General features: G+C 42.6%; 1 protein-coding gene across 8 annotated transcripts in view; it reads right to left on the bottom strand.

Annotated features, from left to right (window-relative positions):
* SRPK2 (SRSF protein kinase 2) overlaps positions 1-19,283 on the bottom strand; it is a 424,006-nt gene that overhangs the window by 334,927 nt on the left and 69,796 nt on the right. For 3 of the 8 annotated variants that reach the window (XM_029615034.1, XM_029615030.1, XM_029615031.1), the window contains one exon: positions 1,229-1,338. The exons of the other annotated variants lie outside the window; for them this stretch is intronic. The gene's annotated coding sequence lies outside the window, so the exon portion shown is untranslated. The remainder of the gene's footprint in view (positions 1-1,228; positions 1,339-19,283) is intronic. 8 annotated transcript variants of the gene reach the window in all.

Raw genomic sequence — 19,283 nt, forward strand, 5'->3', positions numbered from 1 at the left:
TCACCAGACCCTCCAGCACTTTACCCTGAGCACCCATCAGTTCACCCCCGACCTTCCAACCAAAAACTGCAGAAAAAAGATAAGTCAGATTTCAATTACTCAGCAGGTGTAAAAGTGTGGGCAATTATGAGAACATATACATATAACACAAAACAGCAAATGCATGCATATTTCTGAACCCTGTCCCTAAATCGCCCCTTTTTCTCCCTGTCAACATTTACGCATGACATTGCAAGTATGTGCATATTCTCGTTTATAGAATAGCATTTATATGCAAATATGCTAATATTACACATGCAACCCCCACATAATTCTTTGAAAAGTATCTCCTTAGATTCCAAGGCTTATTGGTCAAGAAATACCTACTGTACCTGAACATAACTCACCTTAAGCTACCAATAAAAAGGTGTGAGCTAAATATAAATAAATAATATTGGGATCCATTCACACAACTATAGTGCCTCTCCTGTACTGCTCTTTTGTTTCAGGTCATGAACTATGGCAGGCTAAGGATACCTGTCCTTAACTTCACTTCTTCCATTATACCACAAGTCCCAACCACAGTCTCCCGATGAAGAATATCTTTGAAACATAGATGTTGGAACTTGTGGTGTAGTGAAAGCTGTGTTCTTATGTAAGGACACCCACTTTGGAAGAAGTGAAGTTCAAGGACGCTGACTTTGAAAGGAGTTAAGTAGTTGGCTATGATTGACATTGGGGGCATCATTTTTAAACTGTGATTGTTTTTGAGTTTGGAGTTACACTGAAGGTTATTGATCTGATCACCTTTTAATAGCAAAAGTAAAAAAAAAAAGACTGCCATAAGAGGACACAGGGTGGAGTTTTTCGCCAGTTAAATCATGTTGGTGAGGCTCCATGTTTGATGCCTCAAAAATTTAAAATACGCATTTAATATGGTTGTAAAATTGGTTTAATTTGTGCATTCACGTTTTTTGTGATTTTAAATAGAGGAATTATACAGAGAAAAAGGAAAAGACAAAACAATCATTTATGTCACATACAACAAGATATTATGCTAATAACCTCTTCCACGCCTAGTAAATACCCCAGATTTGCTCGTAACCTTCCAAATTATCCTTAAGAGCAAAGATGAGGCACTCTAGTTTGGCTATAACTCCCCTCCAATAGTCCATATCAGAAGATCATTTCCAGGAGAAAGCAATAGTAATTCTGGTGGCATGCAATAAATGTAAAACTAGATGCTTACAGTTCTTATTAATCTCCGGAGCTTCTCATCACCCCAGCAAACAAAGATGCAGTTAGAATAAGAGGGGAGCCAATTATTGATTGAATAATTGTCTGTACAGCCCAGAATTCCTGCACAAGAACACATTCACACCACAGATGAATATAGGAAGTCAGTATCTCATAACTCTCCAACAAAAGGGATTCAAGCTGCTGAACTTGGAAAAATATAGAAGCTATCTATACATCCCATGTAACAATTTGTACATTAATTCTCTCCTTTTGTTGCAGATAGAAATTTTTTTAATGGAGTCCCAAATATCACACCAATTATTTTCTTCCAACTCCAGTGACAAATTAGATGTCTACTTCTGTATGATGGAAGAATTTGTTTCAACAGAGCCATGTATTAGGGCTCCTTTCAGAACACTGCAAATCATGGGGCCTGAATCCAGCCTCTAAGAGTCCCCTTAAGCGATGACCATGACTATCTCCCACCCCACCCAGAAGCTGTGAATACTGCCTCTCCAGCATCCCCATCCCTGACCAAACCAGGCAGCAGAAGAGCCAACCTGAAGATCAACCAGAGGACCTTCTGCATGGCAAAGCACAGCACTTATCACCTGAACCACCGAACTGGCCCATGTTCCTCTTCCTTCTAGATGTGAAGTACTTTAGAGAGCAAGGCAAAATGTACAATGGAAAAAGAGACATTTAGGGCCTCATTTTCAAAGCACTTTACCGCGTGCGATAAATTCGCGAATCGCGTTAACAGCTGTTAACGCGATTCGCGAATGCAAATTAGTCATTTGGTATTCAGGGGCGGAGTTGGGGCGGAGCATATGTAAAGCGGGAACCTGTGTATCGTGTGCGGCGAAACAACCGCAGTGTTAGCGCGGCTGCTATCGCGGATTTTAACTACAACTCCAACTTCGCGTTATGGACTGAGCTACGGGCCAGAAAAGGATTATCGCCCTCCACGATAGTTCCGGACAGCCTCTCTCTCTCTCTCTCTCTCTCTCTCTAAGCCTGAAACAGGCTGTCTGGAACTAAGTGGCAAATATCGTGCACCGCGATAAAACACTGACAGAATCATCGTGCAGTGGGAAAACATCGCGTGCGGCGCTAATGTTTTCGCGAATGGCGAAAACATCGCCGCACACGATGTTTCCCCACTGCACGAAAGAAGCCTCATTTGCATTGGTAACGCCCCCTAATGCGTTACCAATGCGATATTGGAAAATAAGGCCCTTAGTTTGGCTTTCTGTCCATATGTGAGCCTTCCCTAATTCTTGTGTAGCATTCTCTTTAATTTTCTTCAAAATTATGACTGTGGTGTTTTTTTAATCCAGGAATGAAATTCTCCTAATGTTCTTTTATTTTTTAACATCCTCCCTATTGGTTCCTTTGGCATTGAGCAATTTAAGTGCTTTTGATCATATTTAAATGAAGCAGTATGGTGACTGAAGTGTGGGCAAGCATTCTTTTACTTCTTGTCCTTACTATGAACTGATAGCATGGTGACGGATGGGGAGAGGGCAGAGCAGTGTAGGAAATTAATGCATTTCTTCTAATCTTTTTTTCTTTAATGATGAAAAGTACTCCAGTTTATGAATTAATTGGGTTCTGAGAAAATGCCATGCTGCTGACTGTGACATATCAACAATAGAGTGCTTTTGTAATTTTGAAATTTTAGTTCTGCAGGGAGTAGCAAGCACTATTGAAATATACTTCAACATTAATTACTATGTGCCAATCATGGAGTGGGAATAGCACGGTTTTTTTCTTTATATCAGTCTTTTTTTCTATTTCTTTTTTTTTTTTTTTTATCAACATGCAGATGGCCATTTGGAGAAGACATTTGAAATGTCTTCCTGTCTAGGATCATTCTTTTCAAAAGATCTGGAATTTTGGCACTTTTTATTTCAATTTTATTCAGACAGAATACTTGGAATATTAGCCATAAAATAGAATTGACCCTATCGAAAGTTGAGAATTCCTTTAAAGACCTATTATACCCGTGATTCTGTTCAGATTGTATAATTGTCTTTCTAACTGGTAATAATGAACATACTGCTCAGTTTGAAATCCTCCAATGATAATAGCCGAGTTGCAAAGTGCTGGATGCTAGTTGACTCTAAGCTCAAAGTCCCCAAGCCAGTAAAAATGTAATCTCCAGTGTATTAGAATGATTTTGACATGCTTATAAAAAAAATTTATATTTTGCATTTTTAATAAAAAAAAACCATTCAAACTGATTTGAACAGTCATCTATGGCTATTTTATGGGCAAGTTGATAGGACAACAAATTTCAAAGGCATTTATACAGATAAAACACTGTTTTACCTGCATAAATGGTGCCTTTCAAAATTACCTCACCTGTATGCACATACACTTGCTTATGAGCATTCAGAGAGAGGCGGTCTGGAGCAGAGTTGGGGAAGGATTGGGATTTACACATACACTTAAGTTTTGAAAAGTATGTGCATAAATTACATCAGAAAAAAGTACTGCACAAATAGCAGGTGAAGTCTGTGTGGGTACTTTTTCCTGATTCAATGTTCAAATGTAACATTTTACCTTTGAAAATGGACAAAGTCTACAGAAAAAAAGTAGCTGCAGACTTTTCCCTTTCCTGCAGTCTTAAAATTGTTCCCCAAGTGTGGTATGGTGGCTATTTTAGATTTCTGTATCAATATTTGGCGTATTTCTAGTTATGTTGTTATGAAACCAAAATCACCATCAAAAGTGATCAGTGTAACCAAAGTAACTTTTAAGATGATCCTTTTTCATTTTTATTGAATTCTGGAAATACCAGTTTTTACATGCTTTACTTATTTAGCTGCACTTACCATTATAATGCTAAATAAACTGGGGCTGCTACTGAGAACCACATGTAATGTGTACAACTAAACATGTAAAGCATAACTAGAGATTCAATGTGGGCTCAAGGAAGAACATAAAATAGACAAGGGAAATAGCCATGATATAAAAAGCTACATATCTTTCATTTTTTTAAAAATAGTAGAAATAATAAAACATAGGAAGTCAAAATAAAACGAAGATGTAAGCTACGACCAAAAGAGGATGCAATAGGAGCAAGAAAAAGGCAAACAGATATTTTGTGAAATCAAGTTGATTTACGCTTAAATAACAGCATCAGGATTGGTAAAATGAGAACAGCTGATCTTTGTACAATAGCAAACGGAAGTAAACCAGCTACATCCACAGCAGCAGCCACCCAGAAACTACCTCAAGCATGATGGGCCAAATTCTGTTGCTCTAATTTTCATATTCTTGCTGATGTACCACAGCAAAACAAAGTCATCAAAGACTGACAAGAATAAAAACAGAAGGTTTCATAATTTTTTTTTCAAAATATATGCAGAAGCAATTGCACTTCCAAAGAGGTTCCAAGAGCTCCTGCCTGGAATGATTTCCTCCAGGAAAAGCAGCCCGAGATGTTCCCAGGCAACATCCCCAGGGCGAAAAGACCTAGCCTGGTTGTGCAGGGGGAAATTATACACAGGCCCTCTAAGGTATCAGACAAAAGGTAAAAACCCAACTCAAAGGCTGGGAAAAACCAGACCAGAACTTCCCTGGGATACTAGAACCAGTGCACCATGTGTCCGACTAATAATAAGACAAAGAAAATCAAAACAAAAAAAAGTTAACACAATGAAAAAAATCTTACCTAGAGGACTAAAGACAACTCCTGCAACTCCGAAAAACCTTTACTACAGCCTCTGTGGGAGAGAAAGATGAACTACATTTTGCAGGCTCTGCATAAAAGATAAAACTGAGAGGGAGGATGCAGGGGAGTGGCTAGGGCTGCATATACCCAGTGGGGTATTGTCAAAGCATCTAGAAGCTTTGAAGTCAAAGTTCCATGTGAGGCTCTATCAATCATCCTGATTGTCCTCAAAAAAAAAAAAAAAAAAGTAATAAAATGCATTTCATAATTCAATGATTTTACAAGCTGCACCAGCAAAGATGTGCACATTGAAGCAATGTGATTAACAAAAATTGTACACTACAGAGAATGGGGTTGGCTCATTGGCAGTGCTACATGCTGTCATGAATAAGATCTAGGTTCAGCTCCTGAGTTCATCTTATGCTCATTGGTCCAGCCAAGAGACTGCGTTTACAGCCCCCAGAGGAAATGGAGACAGCCAAGGCATATCAGCAGCACATACTGGCTAAATTTGGGATGCAAGCGAAGCGGGTTCTGGAGGAAGCTGCGATCTGTAAGCCCTGGCCAAGGATTGTCAGTGTTCAAGGGTTCAAGTGAATGAGATTTACCCAAGATGAAAACAGATTAAATTCCAATACCAATGAGTAAGATTAAAGGATAAGAATAGGGGTCCCCAAACTTTTCAGAGAAAAGGGCCGCATTACACATTTCAAATCACCAAGAGGACTGGGTCAGGTGGTGGGGATCACTTGAAAGTTGCTAAGCGAGGGGGGAGGGTCCCCTCAGATTTTATAATTTTGTTGGGTTGGAAGGGGAGGCATACGTCATGTTTAGCCTTTTCGTTGGGAAAGGGGAAAAGCAGGGGCAAGGTTCCTAAGAGTGTCAGTAATAATAATTTTACATTTCTTGGATGTTATCAACTGTGCCACATCCCCAGGAGTGCTTCCTTCCCTCCCCTCACATCTCCCCACTCTTTCTCACCTCTCTTTCTCTTTCCTCCCCTCTCACACACTTCCTCTCACTCACAACTCCCCTTTTACTTTTACTACCTTCCCTCTCCCACACATATCTCTCCCTTCTTCCCCTCAACTCCTCCTCAGCCTTACCACTCCTCTCCTCTCCCTCCTTTCACTCTTTCAGGTGCCCATCTTCCACTCTCATCTATCTCCATCCCTCCCATCTCACTAACTCTCCCCCTCTCCAATAGTACCTTACCTTACACCCATGCCAGAAATGATATTCAAAGGTGATGATTCAGAGGAATTGAAACAAATCTCAGTGAACCTGGAAGATGTACTACGTCAAATTGACAAACTAAAGAGTAGCAAATCACCTAGACCAGATGGTATACATCCCAGAATGCTGAAAGAACTGAGAAAAGAAATTGCAGACCTGCTATTGGAAATTTGTAAACTATCAATGACATCATCTATGGTACCTGAAGACTGGAGGGGTTGCCTACGTAACACCAATTTTTAAAAAGGGATCAAGGGGTGATCCAGGCAAAATGGTAGAAACTATCATAAAGAACAAAATTGCTGAACATATAAATAAGCATCGTTTAATGCGGCAAAGCCAACATAGCTAAGGGAAGTCTTGCCTCACAAATTTGCTACTTTTTTTGAGGGCATAAATAAAAATGTGGATAAAGGTGAGCCAGTTGATATATTGTATCTGAATTTCAAGAAAACATTCGACAAAGTCCCTCATGAGAGAGTTCTTAGGAAATTATTCCCTAGAATAAATCTATCTACTGTAAATCCCCCAAACGTATATCAATTTTGGTTCCTCTACCAAACACTTTTGTTATCCCTATTACGTGTATTTTATTGATATAATTTGAAAAATGATTCCAGTTCCAAATTGTCTGTAAAGCCTGTTGAATGTATCATTTTTTGTTGTTTAATACTTTTGTTTAATACCTTTTATTTAATATTCAATATTTTAATTGTAAAGCCTGTTGCTGCATTACTGTTTAATGTAAACAGAGGTGATGTTCTGAACGTGCCGCGGTATATAAAAATCTCTAAATAAATAAATAAATAGATAGATAGATTAATTAATTAATTTATTTATTAAAAGGTCATGGGATAGGGGGCAGTGTCCTATTATGGATTGCCAACTGGTTAAAAGATAGAAAACAGAGAATAGGGTTAAATAGTAAATTTTCCCAATGGAAAAAGATGAATAGTGGAGTGTCCCAGGGATCTGATCTCTGACCACTGCTTTTTATTATATTTAAAAATGACCTGTAAATGGGAACAACACGTAAGAGGATCAAATTTACAAATGACACAAAGCTGATATTCTGTCATCAGTATGGCAGATCTTCTCTGGCTGGTGAGGCTTGTGAAACCTTGCCACAATTTCTACCTCCAGTGCAAGCAATAAATAAACAAACAAACTTCTGGAGGCCGATTGCAGCCTCTTGAATGACAAACTTGAAGGGCCAGAAAAATGAGCTCATCGAGCCAGATCTGGCCATAGTATGGGAACCCTTGGATATGAGAAAAAGTAAAAAGCTTTGAAAATTGTAGTATTTTTTTATTGCCATAAGAGGCATTATATACATCAGGGGAAGGAAACTGAAAAAAAACCCCCAAAACTTAAGAGATAACTTTGCACTGCAATTTGTGATAACATCCTTATTTTAGGTCATCCAAGTATTTTAATAATTTTCTGATGCCTCATGTGTGAAAAAATGAAGAAAGAAAATTTGGGCAGGATGGTTTTCACCAGTCACAAAGTACTACATAGTAACAGAGTAACGACTGCATAAAAAACCAAATGGTCCATCTAGTCTACCCAACAATTTGCTTAAGATAGTAGCTGTCGCTCCTTCCAGGTTACCCCCATGCTTTCTCTTAAGGGTAGTAATTACTAGAGATGTGAATCGGAACTGAAATCCGACCCGATTCTGGTTCCGATTCACATCTCTAGTAATTACAGCTCTGTGCAGGTTACCCCCATGCAGAAATGTTATACCATCCCTTTCTTTAAGTCTTTAGGGATCCGCAATGTTTGTCCTATGCTCTTTTGACTTCATTAATTGTTCTTGTCTTCACCACCTCTTGGGGGAGGTCATTCCAAGTATCCACCACCCTCTCTGAGAAGAAATATTTCCTGATATTAGCTCTTAGTCATCCTCCCTGGAGTTTCATTTCATGACCCCTAGCTTTACTTTTTCCTTTCCAGCGGAAAAGGTTTGAAGTTTGTGCATAGTTGATACAGATCTTCAGATATATAACAGGTATCAAATCTCCTTTGCACCTCCTCTCCTCCAGGGTATACATATTTAGATCCTTCAGCCTCTCCTCATAGATTTTCTGAAACAGACCCTACAATATTTTGGTCACCTTCCTCTGGACAGTTTCCATCCTGTCTCTATCCTTTTTTAGATACAGTCTCCAGAACTGAACACAGTACTCCAGGTGAGGCTTCACAAAGGATCTATACAAGGCCATTACCACTTCCCTTTTCCTGCTAGTTATACCTCTCTTCTATGCAGTCCGTCATCTTTCTGGCTTTAGCTACCACCTTGTCACATTGCTTTGCAACCTTCAGATTGCCAGACACAATCACCCCAAGGTCTCTCTTCTGGTCCATGCACGATAGTCTTTCACCCCCCCATCACATACAACTTTTTTGTATTTCCACACCCCAGGTGCAAGATTCCACACCCCAGTGTCAAGATTCTTGACACTGAATTGCAGTTGTCAAATCTTTGACCACTCTTCGAAATTTTTCTTAAATCACTTTTCATTCTCTGTACTCCTTCAGGCATGTCCACTCTGTTGCAGTTCTTAATATCATCCGCAAAAAAGGGAAACTTTTCCTTCTAACCCCTCCACAATTCGCTCATGAAGATATTGAACAGAACAGGTCCCAAAACTGATCTTTGAGGCACTCCACTTAACACCATTCTCTTATCAGAGCAGGTTGCATTTACCATTACACATGTAAATGCTAGAGAATGCAAGCTCAAGACAGCACTGGAAAAACCAAGAGCATGACTTCTAAAATATTTCCCCCAATTCTGGGCAAATGAGAATAAGCTTGTATAAATTTTGATGCAGCTACTGCTACAGAGAAGGTAAAATCCTAGAAAGAAAAGATAGTTGATAACTGCAAGAAAGAAAATAGCCTGCAATGCTGAGACATACTGTGATATTGTTAAAAATTCCTCTTGCAATGAAAGCTAACTATGGGTCCAGTTTACTAAGGGATTTTCCTGTAGAGTCAGAATAGGAAATCAGATCTTATGTTACTGAGGGATCTTAGTCTACAGAAATAAAAGCTAATAAAAACATCACATATCTTTTTATTACACTGACAATATAGCTCTTCACTAGCTTTCAGACCTTTTACTACCTTCCTCAGGCCAGAAAAGAATCCTAGTCTAGTCATAATTTTCTAATTCATTTTAGACAAGTGCTTTTGTCTTTCAGAATGTACTAGGATAAATGTTTAAAAGGATCATAGGGAGAGGAATCTTTGCTGCCAACACTGAAAACTTCTCAGAAACTTTGATCTTATCAAAAGCAGAGAATTACTAACAATGCCATGAGAGACAACAGGAGTTCTGAATATGATTCTAAACAGATCAAAATAAAGCAAAAAGGTTGTGAGATCTCTCTTTCCAAAACTCGAATCTAACCTGGTAAGCAAAATGTGCACATGTTATAAACTTTGGAGGTCCATGTTAACAACAGTCATTTAAATGATTATTTATAAGTTTTGAATAATGCAGAACACTTTAACAATGTAGTGACTGTTAATAATTGAGATCTATAGTCACAAAGGGCTCAATTCATCAAGGAAAGCATCCCTTGTGCACATTTGAATTGAGCACAGGGAGAGTTATAAAACTGATTTGGCTGCTGTCCATACATCCTTTAAGCAGTGCTTTTTTGAAACTGGTCTTCCTTTGGTTTAAAAAAAAAAAAAGAGAAGGAACTTAGGCAGTATGGACCTAGAGACATACATTTGAATGTTATGCTTATTATTGTCTCAGTACCAGCCATATCTCCTGGCTCCAGTATGGGACTTGTTTATAAAACACCTAAATAGCAGTGATGTACAGAACAATTAGCTCCACAGCATTCTGGAGAATTCTTCTACAAAGAAATATAAGACACTAGTAATAAAAGCCTATCCAAGGATGGGGAAATACTCTACGTGTAGGAAGTGTGCAGTTGAGATTTGTGGTAGAAGAGAGTGCATGCTGAGCTTGGGTGTACTATGTGATATCAGAGTATGAACTGACTATTCAGAAAGAGAGAGGGCAGGGCTCAATTTCCATACGAGGTAGTAGTGAATACAATACAGAGTGAGAGAGAGAGAGAGAGAGTGGTGGAGCTGGGGAATGAGATGGAATCGAAGAGTATAGGGAAAGAGAGGGGTGGACTTCAACTCCCATACACAGAGCGGCTGAGCTGGAGAGTAAAGGGAGGGAGGGGGCAGAGGTCAATTTGCATACTGGCTATGCAGGGGTGAGGCAACTTTCCTCTTTATTATACTTAGATGATAACATTAAAAATGGATATAAAATCAATTAATTCAATAGATCTGACAAGTACAATGTAGGTGAAGCTCAGTTAATGAGACAGTGGCTAATGATTCCAGTGACTATACCTGCATGCCTGATAGAACATGCACAAACTATCTAGAGAGGCTTTGTGCCCAGCCCTCTACAGCTGGGAACAGGATGCATCTACACGCAACTACATACAACTACCAGAAATTCTATTGCAAAAAATAACATTAAATTTACACACTTTAGAGACTGGCATCATAGTTTACTAAAAGAAATAATTTCTTGCATCATAAAGACATAACACAGGACAAAGCTAACAATGAAGAAAAAGGAAATTACAGATTTGAAGACTGAGGAAAACAGAAATGTTAGCAATCTCTTTCCTTAACTAGTAAAAACCATATTATAGACTAAATATTTATAATAGTAAGCATTCTAAGTCAGATGCTGGTGACATGTACTTACATTTTTTTTGTCAATTTTCAGCTGAATTAAACAAAAATAACTTTAGAACCGAATGGTTACAAAAACAGAAGCAAAAACAGTGTGCACATTGTGTAGGTCACAGAAGATCTGATATATCACATCATCAGTAAACCAGTTTGAGAGGCCAATGACCCAGAGGCCTTTCCTTGACCAAGTTCTTATACCTTCTTATGGGAGCTTTGTCAAGACTGTGCTTACAACTTTTTAGAAGACAGGACACAAAAGCATGAAGACGTGGCCAAGTGGCTAGAGCAGTGGGTTGAGAACCCAGATGTCAGGATTCAGATCCTGCTTCTCCCACTAATGTTCCCTGTGATTTTGGACAAGTCACATCATTCTTCATTGCCTCAGGTTCAAACTTAGGGCCTGATTTATCAAGGCTTTTTCTCCCATTATGTGTTTATGGAAAAAATGCATAGTAAATAAGGTCCTTAGATTGTAAGCCCTCTGGGGCTGCAAAATACCTACTGAACCTGAATGTAAATTAGCTTGAGTTTGGAAAGGTGAGTTATTAAATATTTTTTAAAATCCCAAATTCTTCAATGACAACACTTACTAGTCAGTTAAGGCGTCATGACTCAGGGTGTGTGGACCCTTGAAGTCATTTTTGGATTGACGCAGCCTAACCAGCAAACAGCGCTGCTTACACTCCATTAGAAAGCATTTGACTGGCAGGGAGGGGTTGGTCCAGAATAGGCAGTAGCGAGGCAAGACTGGAAGACTGCTGATGAACAAAATCAGGAATCACAATGGCACAGGATCAAGGATGAGGACCTATCGCTCAGGTACTCACCAAGGGAACTGAGCCTCCTTTTCATTTAGAGCCTTTTCATTTAGAGTAGCAATGAAGCCATCAGTGTGCGCCACAGGAAGTCCTGGAGGCTGGGCCTATAAATCTGGTGAATGCTGCATGCCTTTATCTCTAAACCATAGAATGCAACCCAAAAGCAGGATGCCAGGAACCATGCTGGGAAGTCGTCACCATGCCAAGCCTGGGGCCATAAGATATAGGACACCGACCATATTGTAGCTGCCCAGGGGCGGCGGCATGTTACAGTATTCCCCATCCCCCAGGGGCCCCCCAGGCCATCTATTCTTGGGCTTGTAGCAGAAAGAGGTGATGGAACCTCTGGACTAGAATGCGAGCATTGAGGTTCCCTGCCAGTTCCCAGGATCTTTCCTCAGGAATGTAATCCTTCCAATCCGCTAAGTAATAAAATTTATTTCTCACCACTTTGGAGTCGATGATTTCATTAATTTCAAGCTCTGATTCAGAGTCAGCAGAGACAGTAGTAGAGAGGGGGGTTTTCTTAGAGTATCTGTTGAGAATCAATAGTTTGAGCAGAGAGACATGAAAGGAGTTATAATTATGGAGAGCAGGGAGAATCTTGAGTTGATAGGTCACTGGGTTGATTTGCTTTATAACTTGATAAGGGGGCACATTTAAGCGAGGATACCTCAAAATCAGAGGTTCTTTGAACTGAGCCAAACTTTGTCCCCAGGGACGAACTGCAGAGCAGGTCTACACTTCCTGTTGGCACTCTTGCTGAAGCAATCAGCAGCTTTCACGAGAAGGGTCTAAGTATTCCACTGAATCTCCTGCAGATTTGCAGAGATGATCAGCTGTTGGGATATCTGTGGATATGCAGAGAGTTAGAGGCATATTAAGCTGTTTGCCATACATAATGAAGAAAAGGGAGGATCCTGAAGATTCACTGACATGGTTGTTTTAGCAGAATTCAGCCCAGGGAAGTAGTTGCACCCAGTCATCTTGCCTAGTTGACACGTAGGCTCTGAGGAAGCTCTCTAAGATATGATTAACTCTCTATATCTGGCCATTAGACTGAGGGTGACAAGCAAAGGAAATGTCTAGTGGTACTTCCAACTCTTTACAGAGGGCCTGCCAAAATCCTAAAGTAAACTGAACTCCATGGTCGCCAACAGTGTTCAGAAAGTCCGTGTAGCTGGAACATATGTTGCAAAAACTGCTTGGAGAGACCTAAGGCTATAGATAAGGCTTCAAGAGGGAAGTGGGCCATCTTGGAAAAACGGCCACCCAGGTAAGAGTATGCCCCCAACAGGGGGTTAGGTCTGTAATAATCCACAGACACATAAGTCCAGGGTTTGGATGGAATAAGCCCATTAGTCATTGGCAGTTAGTACAGGAAGAGATGTTGCTACAGGAAGAGATGTAAATATGCAGCTCTTTAGCCAATTTAGGACACCAATAGCTCTGGGAGATGAGGTCCATGGTTTTACAGATGCCCTGGTGGTTGGCGACTTTAGAATCATGGGCCCATTTCAGGACTCTCCTTCAGAGACGCTCAGGTATGAATGTCTTTCCAGGAGGGATGGAGGTTAGACACCAAAGAAATGTCCAAGTGCAACTTTATTAAAAATGGAGACCAATAGTTTGTATGTGTGCCCGACTCAGGCACGAGTTTCGCCCCACACCGGGGCTGCCTCAGGGGCTAAAATGAATAAATACAAATGTGTAAACAATACAGGACAAACATAATTAAAAAATAAATACAAATAATAATTAAAAACATAAATATGTGTAAAAACAGGTAACACGTACAAATAGCAATATTTAAACGAACACTTCAAATGATGCAGACAAAAATACAATGAAAGTGAAAGTGAAACATTGAAAAACAATATTAGCACAGTATTTATTACCTGTATATATTGAATTGCAATATTGTAAGTACCAATAGTATTCTTAAATGATTGCATAAAATGGTCTAGTGGTCAGATGTTTCTGCAATAAATAATGAGAACCACTTCCAGCACCCGAGGAACTGTGAACTCACTTATCTATGGATTTCGTCATGGATCTGCCTCATTCTAAGGGTAATACCGTGATATGGGTCACCATAGATCATTTTTCAAAAATGGCCCATTTTGTACCTCTTCCAGGCCTACCATTTATTTATTTATTTAGAGATTTTTTTATATACCGCGGCACGTTAAAAACATCACCTCGGTTTACAATGAACAATAAATCAGCAACAGGCTTTACAATTAAATGAGATTAAGAGGGAACATTATAAATACCACATAAAACAAAACTATTGAGCCAATGAGAATCATATTCAACAGTTGAGGCATGCCTAATAAGAAAAGGAGATCCGAAGCAGGTACAATAAAACTTAGCAATGAGCCATCTGCACCAGAGCTAGCATGTCTCTTTTTTCATCATATTTTCAGATTGCATGGCCTACCAGTGGATACTGTTTCCAATCGAGGTCCTCAATTCATCGCCAGATATTGGCACTCCCTTTGCCGAAAGTTCGGCATTAACATCAGCCTCACAACCGCCTATCACCCCCAAGCCAACGGGCAAGCTGAACGGATGAACCGCTCCCTGAAGGCGTTCCTGTGGGCCTATATCAATGACCAACAAGACAACTGGTCTGACCTCTTATCCTGGGCAGTTTTCCCACAACTCTCACATCGCCACAGCTACTGGAACATCACCATTCTCTATAGTCTATGGGAAACAACCTCGACCACCATTACCCACACCTTTCTCCGTGCCGCCTCCTGCGGCACAGGCTACTGCGAATACCCTTAAGACATTGTGGGAACAGACAAATCTTCACCTGCACCAGACTGCTTTCCAGGCCAAGAAAACTGCTTACAGTCATCACCGCGCAGCTCCTGAATTCCTTCCTGGCCAGAAAGTCTGGTTGAGTACCAAATATATTAGACTCCGAATTCATCCACAGAGATTTGCTCCAAGATTCATTGGACCGTTCCAGATTACCCGACGTATCAGACCTGTGACTTACCAGCTCAGGTTGCCTCCTTCCTTGGGTATACATAATATCTTTCACGTTTCATTGCTTAAGCCGGTAGTATTCTCCTGGCCCACCCGGAAGGTCCCTGAGCCACCTGCGTTGGTGGCAGAGACTGATATGACGTATAAGGTCCAAAAAGTATTGGACGCCCGCCGTAGAGGCCGCTAATGGGAGTACCTCCTTTCTTGGGAGGGTTATGGACCTGAGGAAAATTCATGGGAGCCTGCTCGCAACATCTTGGACAAGACCCGCCTCTTGAGTTTGCATCATGCTCATCCGGGCAAACCCCGACCTCTAGGAGGGGAGCGTAAAGGGGGGGTACTGCCACCACGGCAGCCCTGTGGTGCGGCCCTCTCACCTCTCTACACAAGCTTCAGGCTCCAGCTCCTCATTGCTGGTGGCAGTGGGCCGTCAGTCACGACCTCGGACTTCCACCAGCACTTCTGGCCCTGCTCCGCTTCTTGGGATCTCCAGCCAGGATACTTCCATTCGTCGGGCCTCTCCAGGGGGTTCACAGAAAGACGCTGCCGGCAGTGCAGCACCCCTCCCTAGGCGCGCTCACGCGCTCACCAGTGAAACCTTTGAAGGGCCAGTGGCGGGAACCTGGCCACGGACCCAGATGTTGACGTCAGTTCCCTCAACATATAAAAGCTCAGGCAGCGCTCCTCAGCGTTGCCTTTGCAACAGGTCTCCTCTGTTTCCTGATTCAGGTCCTGAGGGCTTATTGCTTCTTCGTGTCTCCTGATAGTGTTCCTGTGTCTTCAGTTCCTGGTTCCTATGTTCATCTTGTATTTGTCTACTGGATTGACTACCTGGTTCTGATCTCTGCTTCACCTGACCTCGCTTGCCTTCTCCAAGCCTGACCTCGCCTGCCTTCTTCAAGCCTGACCATTGCTACGCCTGACCTCGCCTGCCTTCTTCAAGCCTGACCATTGCTACATCTGACCACGCCTGCTTTATCCGTGCCTTGACCATTGCTACATCTGACCACGCCTGCTTTATCCGTGCCTTGACCACTGCTACGTCTGATCACACCTGCCTTCTCTGTGCCTTGACCATTCTTACATCTTACCACACCTGCCTTATCTCTGCCTTGACTACTGCTATGAACGGCTTCGCCTCAGACTTTTCTTGAGTCCAGAATTCCACGTCGCTTGCTACACCTTCCAAGTGCCGCCAGCTTCCATTCAAGCTTGACAGTGACGCCTCTATCCCAGTGGCGTAGCCACGGGTGGGCCTGGGTGGGCAGGTGCCCACCCAACTTAGACCCAGGCCCACCCAACTGGCACCGGAACTGCAAGGCTGTCGCGGGATCCCATCCCCGCGACAGCGAACAAGAGAACCCACGCCTCGCGCACCATCACGGCACACGTGGGGAAGCGCTGCTGCGGCCGTATGGCCAACCGGTCTTCCTGTTCGGGGGGGAGCGGAAACGCCGCGCGCAACTTCCGCTTCCTCCCCCAGAGCAGGAAGATCAGCTGCCTCTCCTGCTGCCACCGGCCTCCTGCTATCTTCGGACCAAACGGCCCGCCGAATTTCCTGTTTGGGGGAGCGGAAGCGCCGCGCACAGCTTCTGCTTTCTCCCCCAGAGCTGAAAGATCAGCTGCCTCTCCTGCTGCCACCGGTCTCCTGCTATCTTCTTCGGGCGTCGGGCCGTACTGCACGCCGATCTTCCTGCTTGGGGGGAGGGAGGAAGCGGACGTTGTGCGCTGCGCTTCCGCTCCCCCCCCTGACAGGAAGTTCGGCGGGCAGTACGGCCCGACGCCCGAAGATAGCAGGAGGCCGGTGGCAGCAGGAGAGGCAGCTGATCTTCCAGCTCTGGGGGAGAAAGCGGAAGCTGTGCACGTGCTTGAATGTGTATGTGTGGATGAGAATGGGAGTGTGTGTGGGTGAAAACTGGAGCCTGGGTGTGTATGTGGGTGAGAATGGAAGCTTGAATATCTGGGTGAATGGGAGCTCGAATGTGTGTATGTGTGGTTGAGAATGGGAGCCTGGGTTTGTGGATGGGTGAGAATGGGAGCTTGAATGTGTGTATATATGGGTGAGAATGAGAGCCTGGGTTTGTGTGGGTGGGTGAGAATGGAAGCTTGAATATGTGGATAAGAATGGGTGCTTGAATGTGTGTATGTGTGGGTGAGAATAGTACCTTAAATGTGTATATGTATGGATGAGAATGGGAGCTTAAATATGTGTGGGTGAGACTGGGAGCATGGGTTTGTGGGTGAGAATAGGAGTCTGGGTTTATGTGTGTGGGTGAGAATGGGTGCCTGGATGTGCGTCTGTGTGTGCATAAGAATATAAGCCTGGGGAGGGGTGAGAAAGTGAGAACTTGAATGTGAGCTTGTGGGGGGGGGGGGGGGGGGGAGAGCATATGAGAGTGACAGCTTGAGTGTGTGAGAGGGAGTCTGTGAGAGAAAGCGTGTATGTGTGTGTGTGTGTGTGTGTGTGTGTGTGGAAGGGAAGAAGACAGTAATAGAAGAAAGACACTGAAAAGGAATTAGGAAATGAGCTATAAGGGAAAAAATGGGAAAAAGAGACCAGGACCAACTGATTAGAAAAATACAAAGATCAGACAACAAAGGTAAAAATATATATCTATATTTTGAAATGTTAGCAATTTAAATATAAGCAACACAACCGCTCTCTCAAAATTTATGGACAGGTAGGAGCCGTGTATAAAATCGTAATAATAAGAAGGCTAAAGTACCACAAATCACCGTGAATTATGTTTGTATCATTAAGTAAACCTCATACTTAGGTGTAGATGTGAATGCTATGCTGCATAATTTGGCATTATTTATCAGTAAAAAAACAACTAGTAGACCTGCATGCCTACAGCCCACCCATGTTAACCTTGTGCCCACCCAAAAAATCAATTCTGGCTACGCCACTGCTCTATCCCTCTCCTCTGGACACTGACTATTAAGGCTTCGGCCTTCCTTTTCTCAGGCACCTTCAGTTCCTTCTTGTTCCTTGGTGCTTGAGTTTCTGTTTCTCATCCCATCCGGGATAGGACCACGCCACCTGCTGGCTGCTGTCTCTGTGCTGAACCATCTCCTACCTGTACTTAACCTTGAGGCCCACCTAAGACCAGCTGGCCCTGGCACCTGAAGGCTCAACCCAAGGGGAATGTGGGCTGGTATATGTGAAGCTCCAGTGGCCTCCAGCTTCAGCCCACTCTGCCTGCTGACGGTGGGGACCCGTAGGCCCTCGCCTATAGGTTGCGTCAACCCCTCAGCCCAAGGATCCACCTCCTACGCAACAGTAAGCAGGTTTAGGGGTGCAGGGATCTGTCTGCTACAAGACACTGCCAGCTGTACTCCCACCTTACTTGTGATCCTAAGTCAGGGAAAAGACAACATGTATTCTCCTCAGAAATAGACTTTTATTTACCAGATTTGGCAAGACATAGCATTTAGAAAATAACAACAATTCCTATCTCTAACATCCGGAACAAGAAGCACCAGATTTCCCTAAAGAAAGTTATGTATCATGGGTAGTTTCACATGTCATAAACCTTAGCTTGCTTAAGATATTAATTCTTATGGCTAACTTGCTTACCCCAATTCCAACTTCAGACGATACCTCTGTTCACCTATGAAGCAGGTTCTGGCTGGAGAGCTGGAGAATGTGGGCAAGGGAGAGGCCTGCTTCCTGGGCTTGGTGCTGACAGAGCGGGCAGGCTGTGCAGGAAGGAGGCTAGCTGCTGGCTTTAGTGCTTGTCAGCTATCTGGGCTGGTTCTCACTCTTCACCATTTATGACTCTGTATCACGCTCCACACCTGAGCCAGGATCTTCCTCTCTCCGATCACCTGGCCACACCTGGTCTTCTCCCTTCTCGATAGCCAGGACAGCTGGTCTGCTTCAGGCCCCCCTTTGCTTTCAGGGATACCTTGGCACAGGTTCGCTCTCTGGGTTTTCTCCCAAGATTTGTGCTCTCTTTCTCCTGAGGGTCCCCTGCTACAGCCTTTCTCCTCCTTCTTTCACGGCTGCTCTCCCCCAGGGGGTCCGTTGCTTCCTTCTCTTCCAAGGTTTGTGTTCACGGTTTGTGCCTATTTGTTTGCTTTCTTTATTTATTTAAACGGGCCATTGCAAACAGGCACATCTGATAAGGTATCCTTCAGTGTATCAGGACAAGGCCTCCATTTTCCACAGAGACAAGCTTTTAAAGTTCACCTGGGCAAAGTTCTTTCTTCTTTCTTGCTGTGACAGTGCCTTTTGGGGCCTGTCAGAATTTGGCCTGTACATGGCTATTATAATTCATAATAGTGGAAAAATTGAGATATCTCCCTACATATTCTTTGTTAGACCACCAGAGGAGACACTTTCTTAATGTGGAAGGGAGTGGAAGTAAAGAATCATAATCTTGATGTTGAGGGGACCACCGTGACAGAAGTGCAAATTGCAGTGGTCTCATGTGAGCTCTTGCCCAAGGAACAAAATCTATTTCTGATGTCATTGTCCCTAAAAGCTGAAGATAGTCCCATGCCTTTGGATGTTTTATAATGGTGAAATGTTTTACCTGAAGGATAGTTTTCTCCATCCTCTTCTCTGA

Source organism: Rhinatrema bivittatum, chromosome 9 (assembly GCF_901001135.1).
Source record: "Rhinatrema bivittatum chromosome 9, aRhiBiv1.1, whole genome shotgun sequence".
NCBI lineage: Eukaryota > Metazoa > Chordata > Amphibia > Gymnophiona > Rhinatrematidae > Rhinatrema > Rhinatrema bivittatum.